At 34.4% G+C, this 10917-nt stretch overlaps 1 non-coding gene across 1 annotated transcript; it reads left to right on the top strand.

Moving 5' to 3' along the window:
• The first annotated feature begins 10516 nt into the window (after positions 1-10516).
• LOC118050601 (small nucleolar RNA R71) lies at positions 10517-10625 on the top strand. The gene has a single exon (XR_004687899.1). It is a non-coding gene; the product is annotated as a small nucleolar RNA R71 (small nucleolar RNA).
• Positions 10626-10917: the final 292 nt, after the last annotated feature.

Below are 10917 nucleotides of genomic sequence, written 5' to 3'. Positions count from 1 at the left end.
AAAATTTCAAAAATGAACTTTATTTTTTAAAAAAATATATATGTTTTATTTTTGCACATATGACCAAATTTTGAAAATTTTCATGCATATTTCCTAAATGTTTTTTTATATTTTTATCATGTTTTCAAATACAAAACGGATATCATAACAAATTTTTTATTATCAATTCGAATTTGGTCAAAATTTTAAAAATCCCACAAAAATTAATTCGTACGAACTTCACAATGTAATGCATACTTACAATATTAATTTAAATGAATTCATAGCAATAAATATTAGGAATTAGATGTATCTAATTGTTGTTACTCATTTTTGGACCGCACGTGCTGGAGACAGTGTTTATGATTAGTACTTAAAAGTGCATGTTTATCAAAGGTTTATATCATTATTTTGCACTTAAAGTATCAATAACTCCTTAACTAAAGCATGTTTTATAATAACAAGTCTAATACTATAAGATACCTTAATATATGGTAAATGTTCATCTTAAATGCAGGCATATCACATAAATCAAAGGATTGATTGATGAATTCAACTACTGAAATTTGTGAATATAAAGAGAGGGTGAAGCTTAGAAAAGAGATGTTGGTGCAGTCCAAACTGGAACACTATTCGGTAATTGGGTCATATCTCGAGTTCTAGATGTCCAAATGACCTCAAATGTTTACACAAATTTGGTAAGACACAGGCCTACAACTTTCATGTTTTCATCAAGATCTAAGAAGGCCGTTTGCAAGTCCAAATTATATCAACAACGGAGAAGTCCGAATTTGTCCTGCAGCTCGAACACTGTTCAGTGTTTGACCCATATCTAGAGTTCTATAAGTCCAAATCACCTCCATTTTTTTTCCTGGAAAGCTGAGTCAATTTCCTACAACTTTTGTCAAGTGGACCCAGTTCTGATGCTAGCATTTTCGTTTTATTCAGACAAGAAGATAAGGATTTTCACAAAGTCAAGAGTTGGCCACTGACACGACCAAAAGATTGATGTCTTCTCCCAAGTGCAGGAGTGTCGAAGTAATAAATAACCCGACAAGACCGGGGTCGAACCACAGAGAGGTTAATTGTACAAATTATAAATAACAATACTACAACAACAACAACAATAATAATAATAATACAAAATAAAATAAACAAGAGGCGGTAATACCGGCCAAGTACTTCAGACAATAAATAATCAGTACGTGGCGTTGTTATACCTGAGAATGATCTAAAGATCGGGTCACAGGTTTCCAGCCTATATACTGAATTTATGAAAAGATGAAAAAGATATATTATATAATATAAACAGAATGTAAATAATAACAATAATAATAGTAATAACAATAACAATAACAATAACAATAACAATAACAACAACAATAACAATAACAACAACAACAACAACAACAACAACAACAACAACAATAATAATAATAACAGTGATAATAATAATAATAATAATAATAATAAAAAAAGAGGAGGAAGAAATTAATGAGAACTTTGAGATGGAAGATTAATGTAAGGATTAAACAATAATAAAAACAAATGTCAAGGTTAGAGGATCCACCAATGGTATTTCAAACAAGTATAATATAAACTCTTATTACTCAATTTGGAAACCACACACGAGGGAGGTTCCAATCAGATGATTTGTCATTAATAGCTCATTATAAATTATTAACATGATCATATTAATTATCTCATTTACATAACACCAAACTTTTAAATATTATCAGGAATTCATGATATTAACTTATGTTAACAACAAATCAAGTTCCTTTCATAACCCAGGTGTAGGTAATACCATACGGTTGGGCTATGATGTGCCAAGCATTTGTTGTACCAAGTGTTATACAACACAAATCTAGATTAACCATTTAACAAGCAAGGTATTAAGAATTAGTAAGATAAAAAGATAAGACATGTTAATATTAAACATTAAGGTTCATGTTGAGTTTATACCATACTTGTTCTTACACCATTAGTGTAACCTTTTCACCTTGACATAATAAACTTAGCCAAACATAATGAAGAAGAGAAACATTAATAAATAAAACAAGAACATAAATAAGATACAAGTTAATTAAGGAAAGGAAAGGAAATGAAAAGCATAAACAAGATATTAATGAAAGCAAAACTTAAGAATTACAAGAAAAAATATAAAGAGAGAAATAAAGAGCATGAACTTGATCTGAACAACCAAGCCCCTAAATACATGGCAAATGCCTCCTTTTATAGGCCAAAATTCGGAATTATTGATTTGATGACTAATTGTTGAGTGGGTGGCCAACTTTTGACTTGGTGAAAATCCTTATCTTCTTGTCTTAATAAAACAAAAATGCTAGAATCAGAACTGGGTCCAGATGTCCAAATAAAAGTTCTAGGAAATTTCCTTAGCTTTCCAGGAAAAAAAAAGATGAGGTCATTTGGACTTCTAGAACTCAAGATATGGGTTGAACACTGAACAGTGTCTGGGCTGTAGGACAAATTCGGACCTCTCCGTTGTTGCTATAATTTGGACTTGAAAACGGCCTTCTTAGATCTTTATGTCCAAATGAAAGTTGTAGGCCTATGTCTTATCAAATCTCTGTAAAAATTTCAGATCATTTGGATATCTAGAACTCGAGATATGATCCAATTACCGAACAGTGTTCCAGTTTGGATTGCACCAACATCTCTTTTATAAGCTTCACCCTTCTTTATCTTCAAAATTTCAGTAGTTTAATTCATCAATCAATCCTTTGATTTATGTGATATACCTGCATTTAAGATGAACATTTACCATATATTAGGGCATTTTATAGTATTAGACTTGTTATTATAAAACATGCTTTAGTTAAGGAGTTATTGATACTTTAAGTGCAAAATGATGATATAAATCCGTGATAAACATGCACTTTTTAGTACTAATCACACCCCCCAACCAGCTTGTTACTAGTCCCTAGTAATCAAAGCGTTAAAATAGAAAAACAATTTGCAAGTTCCACAAAGCAAGACATTCATCATTCAACTTACTTTACTTTATCCAGATAAACAAAACTCTCATTAAATTCATATATCTGCTCAATACCTCTTAAACAAGATATTACTAAACCTTTCTTTTGTGCTCAAAATATCAACATATAGTTATGGGGCTTTACTCGGAAGAAAAACAAATTTTTGCTCTAATGTTTAAGGTAAGCTTCCTTGGGTTGGGATTATTATTTTTTTTTCTTTTTATTTATTTATTTATATACACATACAACTTGAAACACAATGCATCTTTAACCCATGTAACGAGTTTTAGGCTAATGACTCCCAGACCAGTTGGTCTTAGGGCATTAGGTGTTGAGACACCCCAACGAGCTTAGCAACTCGGGTTGCAGATACTGATACGTAGATAGTGCAATGTTTGATTCCCTTAAGCTTTTCTCCTCAACCCATGTAACAAGCGTTGGGCCAATAGCTCCCAAGTTAATTGACTTTAGGGTATTAAGTGTTAAAACACCCCTCCGGGCTTAATTGCTTAGGTTAGGGAGGCTACGAAACCAAACTTATCTACCTTTTTATTATCATTGTATTTTTTTTTGTTTTTTTTTTTTTGCAAATTATGTACTATCCCTTTCCCTTAGTTGTTACCTTTAACAAAAGAACATAAATAATGTAATAATCCAATGTGCAACCCACAATCATATGTTAAAGTATGTGTGTGAAAATGAAGATTTAAAAATACTTGTTAAATGAGCATATGAGCAGAATCAAGTACTACCAATACGAGAGTTTGTAAACCTGAATATTTCAAGAAGTATCCTGATAGACCTTGTTAAGAATGTTTACTAAGATGCGTCTCAAGAGTCACTTTTAACAAAAGAACTCCTTTTACTCTGCCATCCTAGTAACAACAGTTTTGCAAATAGTTTATGAAATAGAAAACATATAGTTTTTTTTTTTTTTTTAATATCAACCACAACCCTTTCCCCCCAATCAAAATGAAACATTGTCCTCAATGTCTTAAGGTAGAAAGATAGAGTATAGAAGACATCACCTGAAATAACGAACACTGACAAACCTGAAACACACTTAAACAAATATAAGAAACAACAAAACACAATAATAAAATCAAAAGACACAATTTTTACAAACTAAGGCTCAAATCTAATTTAAGCTTTTTACGGCTTTCCGTAGTTGACCAATTTATGCGACTCATGGAGGGATCAATTACAGGGATGAAAGATTGTAGTTGGTCAACTAATTGTTCAGTAGTAGCAGCAGAGATTATGATTTGTCGTGCCGAAGATGTTAGAAATTCCTGTTCCACAGCATGATCAAGAAAAGACAACAACTTATCATAAAAACCATTAACATTTAACAGACCTATGGGTTTATGGTGAATGTGTAGTTGGGCCCAAGAAAAAATATGAAAGATCTCTTCCAATGTGCCCAAACCACCTGGTAAGGCAATGAAGGCATCGGCATGGTTAAACATTGTATTCATTCGATCAGACATTGTAGGGACCTGTAATTCCTCTCCAATTGTTTTTCCAATGATGTCCCCTTGTGCTAAAGCTTTGGGGACAACCCCTAAAACTTGACTACCTCCTAAAAATGCAGCTTTTGACACTCCCCACATTAACCCAAGGCTGCCTCCTCCATACACTAAATGAATCTTTCGCTCAGCTAGTACCTGACCAAGATGATTTGCTGATTCTAAAAACTCTATTTCTTTCCCAGGACTGGATCCACAAAAAACACAAATATTTTTTATTTGATGACTTGAGGAACCCGCCATTTCTACACACTTCTGTATTTGATGAATGTATGGGTTGAGTAGAAATAAAGGGAAGGAAGAGAAGAATTTATAGATGAGAAATTGAAAATGCAATCATACCACCTATATGTAGGTCAGCTGTAGTCTCACACACACACACACTCTCTCTCTCTCTCTCTTTATTTATTAATTATTTATTTTGAAAAAGCATATGTATGTACAGGTAGTTGTGATTATGGCTCACATCTTCCCTTGGTTTTACGTCCAAGAACGGCTTAAACGCCCTCTATGGGTCGGGGATAGGCTTCCCATCCAGTTTGCTTAAAAACTGGCAAACAGGGTCTTTTTTAGTCAGATTCACAAGACTAAGTCGAGCATGTTCTTTATGGAATTGGGGCCATAAATCATAAATTGCACGATGCACATCTCCACTAGGGTGCGTCTCAAGAGTCAATAGAAGATTATCTAAAGACCCCTTACTCAGGCCATCCTTAATGAATTGTATTTTATCTTCACGGTTTACAGATACCATTCCTAAAGAACGACATGTCGTATTACAAGTCCATCTGGCACATTTGTGACAGACTTGCAGTCGTTTTGCACGACGTTTCTTTGCAAAAGTGCTTTTACCTGTTCCAGGCATGTGTGAAATGAAATGAAAGGACTCACCTGATAACCGGATCTTTGCTTCAATCAGCCAACGAATATCTTCAGGAATTCCATGGTTCATTAACAACCTCAATCTTGCACATCTAGCACGATAAATTTTTGTAATCGCATTCTGAGGCAGAGCAGGAAATTACTTTTTCAAATTTTCAAGAGTGGTGTCCATTTTCAAATGAGAATTGGATGAGAGATTCAAAGAAAGAAGAAAGAGCAGAGAATTGCATAATTATATACATAGATATCAGTTATCATGGGAAACTGAAAGAACCGACTTAAGAGTCACGGAGTACCGTTATCCGCCATTTGACCGGGGTGAGAGAAACTAGCAAAACAAAAGATACACCAAAACAAAACACAAAAAAATGTGAGAAAAAGAATCAATCGTTATATACAGGATCACGCAATTCAATAGAGTCATTTTCAACTGAAAAATTGTCAAAATAAACTTTCAACCGATGCCCATTTACCTTGAAAACATTGCCATTCTTTGGATTCTCGATATCACAGGCCCCATATGGATACACATGTTTCACAATAAAAGGACCGCTCCATCTTGATCTTAGTTTTCCAGGAAATAAATGGAGTCGAGAATTATAAAGCAAGACTTTTTGACCAACATTGAATGTTTTTCTACGTATTTTCTTGTCATGAAACTCTTTGAGTCTTGCTTTATTAATTCTTGAATTGTCATATGCATCATTTCTTATTTCCTCAAGCTCATTTATTTGCAATTTTCGCAGCTGACTAGCATCATCAATGTTTGAGTTGAAAGCTTTAATAGCCCAATAAGCCTTATGTTCAATTTCCACAGGCAAGTGACAAGGTTTTCCATATACTAGTCTATAAGGTGACATACCTAATGATGTTTTATATGCAGTTCGATAAGCCCAAAGTGCATCATTAAGTCTTAAAGACCAGTCTTTCCGATTAGGGTTCACCGTTTTCTCTAAGATCTGTTTAATCTCCCTATTAGCAAGTTCTACCTGTCCACTCGTCTGAGGGTGATAAGGGGTGGCAACTTTGTGTGTGATTCCATATTTCTTCATTAAAGACTCAAATGGCTTGTTGTAGAAATGTGTTCCACCATCACTTATCATGGCTCGAGGGATTCCAAATCGACTTAAAATGTTTTCTTTCAAAAACTTTATCACTGTTTTGTGATCATTGGTTCGACTTGGAATTGCCTCTATCCATTTTGAAACATAATCTACTGCGACCAATATGTACAAGAAACCAAATGATGGAGGAAATGGACCCATGAAATCTATACCCCAACAATCAAAGATCTCAATGACAAGAATAGGATTTAAAGGCATCATGTGACGTTTCGAAATAGATCCTAACTTTTGACAATTTTCGCAAGTCTTACAGAATGCATGTGAGTCTTTAAACATGGTGGGCCAGTAAAATCCACTTTGTAAGATTTTTACAGTTGTCTTTCTTGATGAGAAATGACCCCCACATGCCTCAGAATGACAAAATTTAATGACACTACTTACCTCATTGTCAGGAATGCATCTTCGAAATATTTGATCAGGACAATATTTGAATAAATAAGGGTCATCCCAATAAAAGTTCTTCACTTCGTTCAAGAACTGTCTTTTGTCTTGGGTATTCCAATGAGCTGGCAATTGTCCTGAAACAAGAAAATTAACAATATTAGCAAACCAAGGCATTGTAGAGACAGAAAATAAAGATTCATCAGGAAAGTAGTCATCAATTGGTGTGATGTCAGATCTTGAATTGGTTGTCAATCTTGACAAATGATCCGCGACAACATTTTCGGTGCCTTTCTTGTCTTTGATTGTGATATCAAATTCTTGAAGTAACAAAATCCACCGCACCAATCTAGCCTTAGAATCTTTCTTAGAGAGAAGATATTTCAATGCTGCATGATCACTAAAAACAATAACAGGTGAGTCAACAAGATAAGATCTGAACTTGTCACATGCAAATACAACTGCAAGTAATTCTTTTTCAGTGGTAGTGTAATTCATTTGAGCACTATTTAAAGTTTTACTTGCATAGTAAATCACATAAGGTTTCTTATCTTTTCTTTGTCCCAAGACAGCACCCACGGCATAATCACTAGCGTCACACATTATTTCAAAAGGTAATGACCAATCAGGAGGTTGAATGACAGGAGCAGAAGTAAGCAAGCTTTTAAGTTTAACAAAGGCTTTTTCACATTGTTCAGTCCATTCAAAAACATTTTCCTTTGTTAGAAGGTTACACAATGGTTTAGATATTACACGAAAATCTTTAATGAACCTTCTGTAAAAACCAGCATGTCCTAAGAATGATCTAACATCTTTAACAGATTTTGGTGTTGGTAAGTTGGCAATTAGCTCGATTTTAGATTTGTCAACCTCAATTCCTTTTGATGAAACAATGTGACCAAGTACAATGACATTTGTTACCATAAAGTGACATTTTTCCCAATTCAGTACAAGATTCTTCTCTTCACACCTGTTCAAAACCTTTTCCAAGTTAGTTAAACAATCATCAAATGAATCACCAAAAAACAGAAAAATCATCCATAAAAATCTCAAGAAAACGTTCAAACCATATCACTGAATATGCTAAGCATGCATCTTTGAAACGTGGCTGGTGCATTACATAACCCAAAAGGCATTCTTCGATTATGCAAAAGTACCAAATGGACATGTGAAAGTAGTCTTCTCTTGATCTTCCAATGCAATTTCAATTTGATTGTAACCTGAATAGCCATCTAGGAAACAATAAAATTCATGACCCTGCAACTCTTTCTAGGATTGATCCATGAAAGGTAAAGGAAAATGATCTTTTCTAGTCATTAAATTAAGTTTCCTATAGTCAATGCACATGCGCCAACCAGTAATAGTCCGAGTTGGAATTAACTCATTTTTCTCATTTGTTATCACAGTGACTCCAGACTTTTTGGGTACAACTTGGGTAGGACTTACCCATTTGCTGTCAGAAATAGGATAAATGATTCCATTATCTAGAAGCTTAATGACTTCATTTTTCACTACTTCTTTCATATTAGGATTAAGTCTTCGTTGCATTTCTCTAGATGGTTTAGCATTTTCCTCCAAATAAATCCTGTGTGTGCAAATCAAAGGACTAATTCCTTTTATGTCAGCTATGGTCCATCCTAATGCATTTTTGTGCATTTTCAGAGTTTGTAATAACTTACCTTCTTGATGTGCATTACGTTTGGAAGAGATTATTACCGGAAAAGTTTCATTTTCTCCCAAAAATGAGTATTTAAGATTGAATGGTAATGGCTTCAAATCAGGTTTTGGTGGTTGAACACTTGAAGGTATAGACTCAATTGATCGTAGTGGCAATTCTTCAATTTGTGGTCTCCAATTACATGCCTTTGCTTCTTCCTGAAAATAAACCATTTGCAACTCGTCAGGTTCATCAATCTTAGTTTCACTGGAAGTGGTTTGAAATTGATCATGAACTAATTTTTCAATAAAGTCCACTTCTTGTAAATCATTGTCATCTTCAGGTTGCTTGTAAATGTTGAAAATGTTCATCTCCAATGTCATGTTTCCAAATGATAGCTTCATTATTCCATTCCTACAATTAATCAATGCATTAGAAGTTGCAAGAAATGGACGTCCTAAAATAACAGGAATTGAATTACATGCTTCAACAGGTTGTGTATCCAAAACAATAAAATCTACAGGGTAAATGAATTTATCAACTTGTACTAACACATCCTCAACTATTCCTCTAGGCACTTTTACAGATCTATCAGCAAGTAAAAGAGTTACAGAAGTTGGTTTTAACTCACCTAGATTGAGACTTTGAAAAACCGAATATGGAAGTAAATTCACACTAGCTCCAAGATCAAGTAAAGCTTTTTCAATTTTATGTTCTCCAATAAAGCAAGAAATGGTAGGAAAACCAGGGTCTTTATATTTCAAAGCATTATTATTATGAAGAATAGCACTTACTTGTTCGGCTAAAAAGGCTTTCTTTTTCACATTCAGTTTTCTCTTCACAGTGCATAGATCTTTCAAAAATTTAGCATAGGAAGGTACCTGTTTAATAGCATCCAACAAAGGTATATTGATCCTTACATGTTTGAAAATTTCAAGGATTTCAGAATTATGATTGACTTTCCTTTGTTTGGTCATGGCATGAGGAAATGGAAGTGCTGGTGGAGAATCAGTCTTTTCTTCACAATGTTCAGATTCAACCCCTTCCTTACCCTCAGGGATTGACTCATCATCTTTCTCACAAGGTTCAAGAATGGGTTTTTCAATAACCTTACCACTGCGAAGAGTGATGACTGATTTGACTTGATCCATGTGTTGGCTTCCGGAACTACTTGCATTTGCATTGTATTGCCCCTTTGGATTTTGTTGTGGTTGAGATGGAAACTTACCTTTCTCTTGAAAACTGAGAGCAGATGTTAACTTTGCAAGAGCATCTTTAAAACCTGTCATGCTTTGAGTAAGTTGAGTGTTGATTATCTCTTGCTTTTCAATGAATGAATGCAATGTTTCCTCAAGATTTCTTCTAGGAGGTGGAGCATAAGGAGGTGCATATCCATGAGAATTTTGGAAATTATGATGTGCTTGAAACGATGGCTGTGAAGTTTGTGGATTGTTGTTATCACTCTTCCAACTGAAATTCGGGTGATTTCTCCAACCAGGGTTGTATGTTTGTGAGTATGGGTTATGATTGGGCCTTTGGAAACTGTTTAAAGCATGGGCTTGCTCATGGAGGCATTCCTTGAAAGAAGGCAAAGTTGGACAGTCATTGGTTGCATGTTCATTTGATTCACAGATTTGACACACAATGTCTTGAACAGATTTTAATTGACCACTCTTTTTCAATTCTAGTGCCTCGACTTTTCTAGCTAAAGATGCAAACTTGGCTTGGAGGTCATGATCTTCCCTAAGGTTATGCATACCTCCACTAGATGTATGAGTTTTACTTGGTGCCTCATAAGTACCTGTGGTGTCCCAATTTTGAGCATTTTCAGCTAGCAAGTCTAGGTACTCCATTGCTTCATTAGGGTCTTTATCTTTAAAAGTTCCATTGCACATCAATTCAACCATTTGCCTATCTTTAGGTGTTAACCCTTCATAAAATTGTGAAACCAATCTCCATGTTTCAAAACCATGATGAGGGCAAGTATTAAGCAAGTCTCGATACCTATCCCAACATTGGTAAAATGTTTCACCTGGTTTTTGAGTGAAAGTAGTGATTTGTCTTTTGAAAGAGTTGGTTCTGTGAGATGGAAACAACTTCTTTAAAAACTGTTGTTGCATTTCATCCCAAACACGAATGGATCCTGACCTAAGATTTTGTAGCCATGTTTTAGCTTTATCTTTTAATGAAAAAGGAAAAAGCTTTAATCTAATGGTATTCATGCTACAATTTAAGTCATTATAGGTGTTACAAACTTCTTCAAATTCTCTCAAATGCAAGTATGGATTTTCTAGATCTAAGCCATGAAAAGAAGGTAAAAGTTGAATAATGCCTGGCTTAAAATTAAAATGAGATGCATCAGGAGG

Source organism: Populus alba, chromosome 19 (assembly GCF_005239225.2).
Source record: "Populus alba chromosome 19, ASM523922v2, whole genome shotgun sequence".
NCBI classification, from domain to species: domain Eukaryota; kingdom Viridiplantae; phylum Streptophyta; class Magnoliopsida; order Malpighiales; family Salicaceae; genus Populus; species Populus alba.
This window is presented reverse-complemented; position numbering and strand designations above follow the sequence as displayed.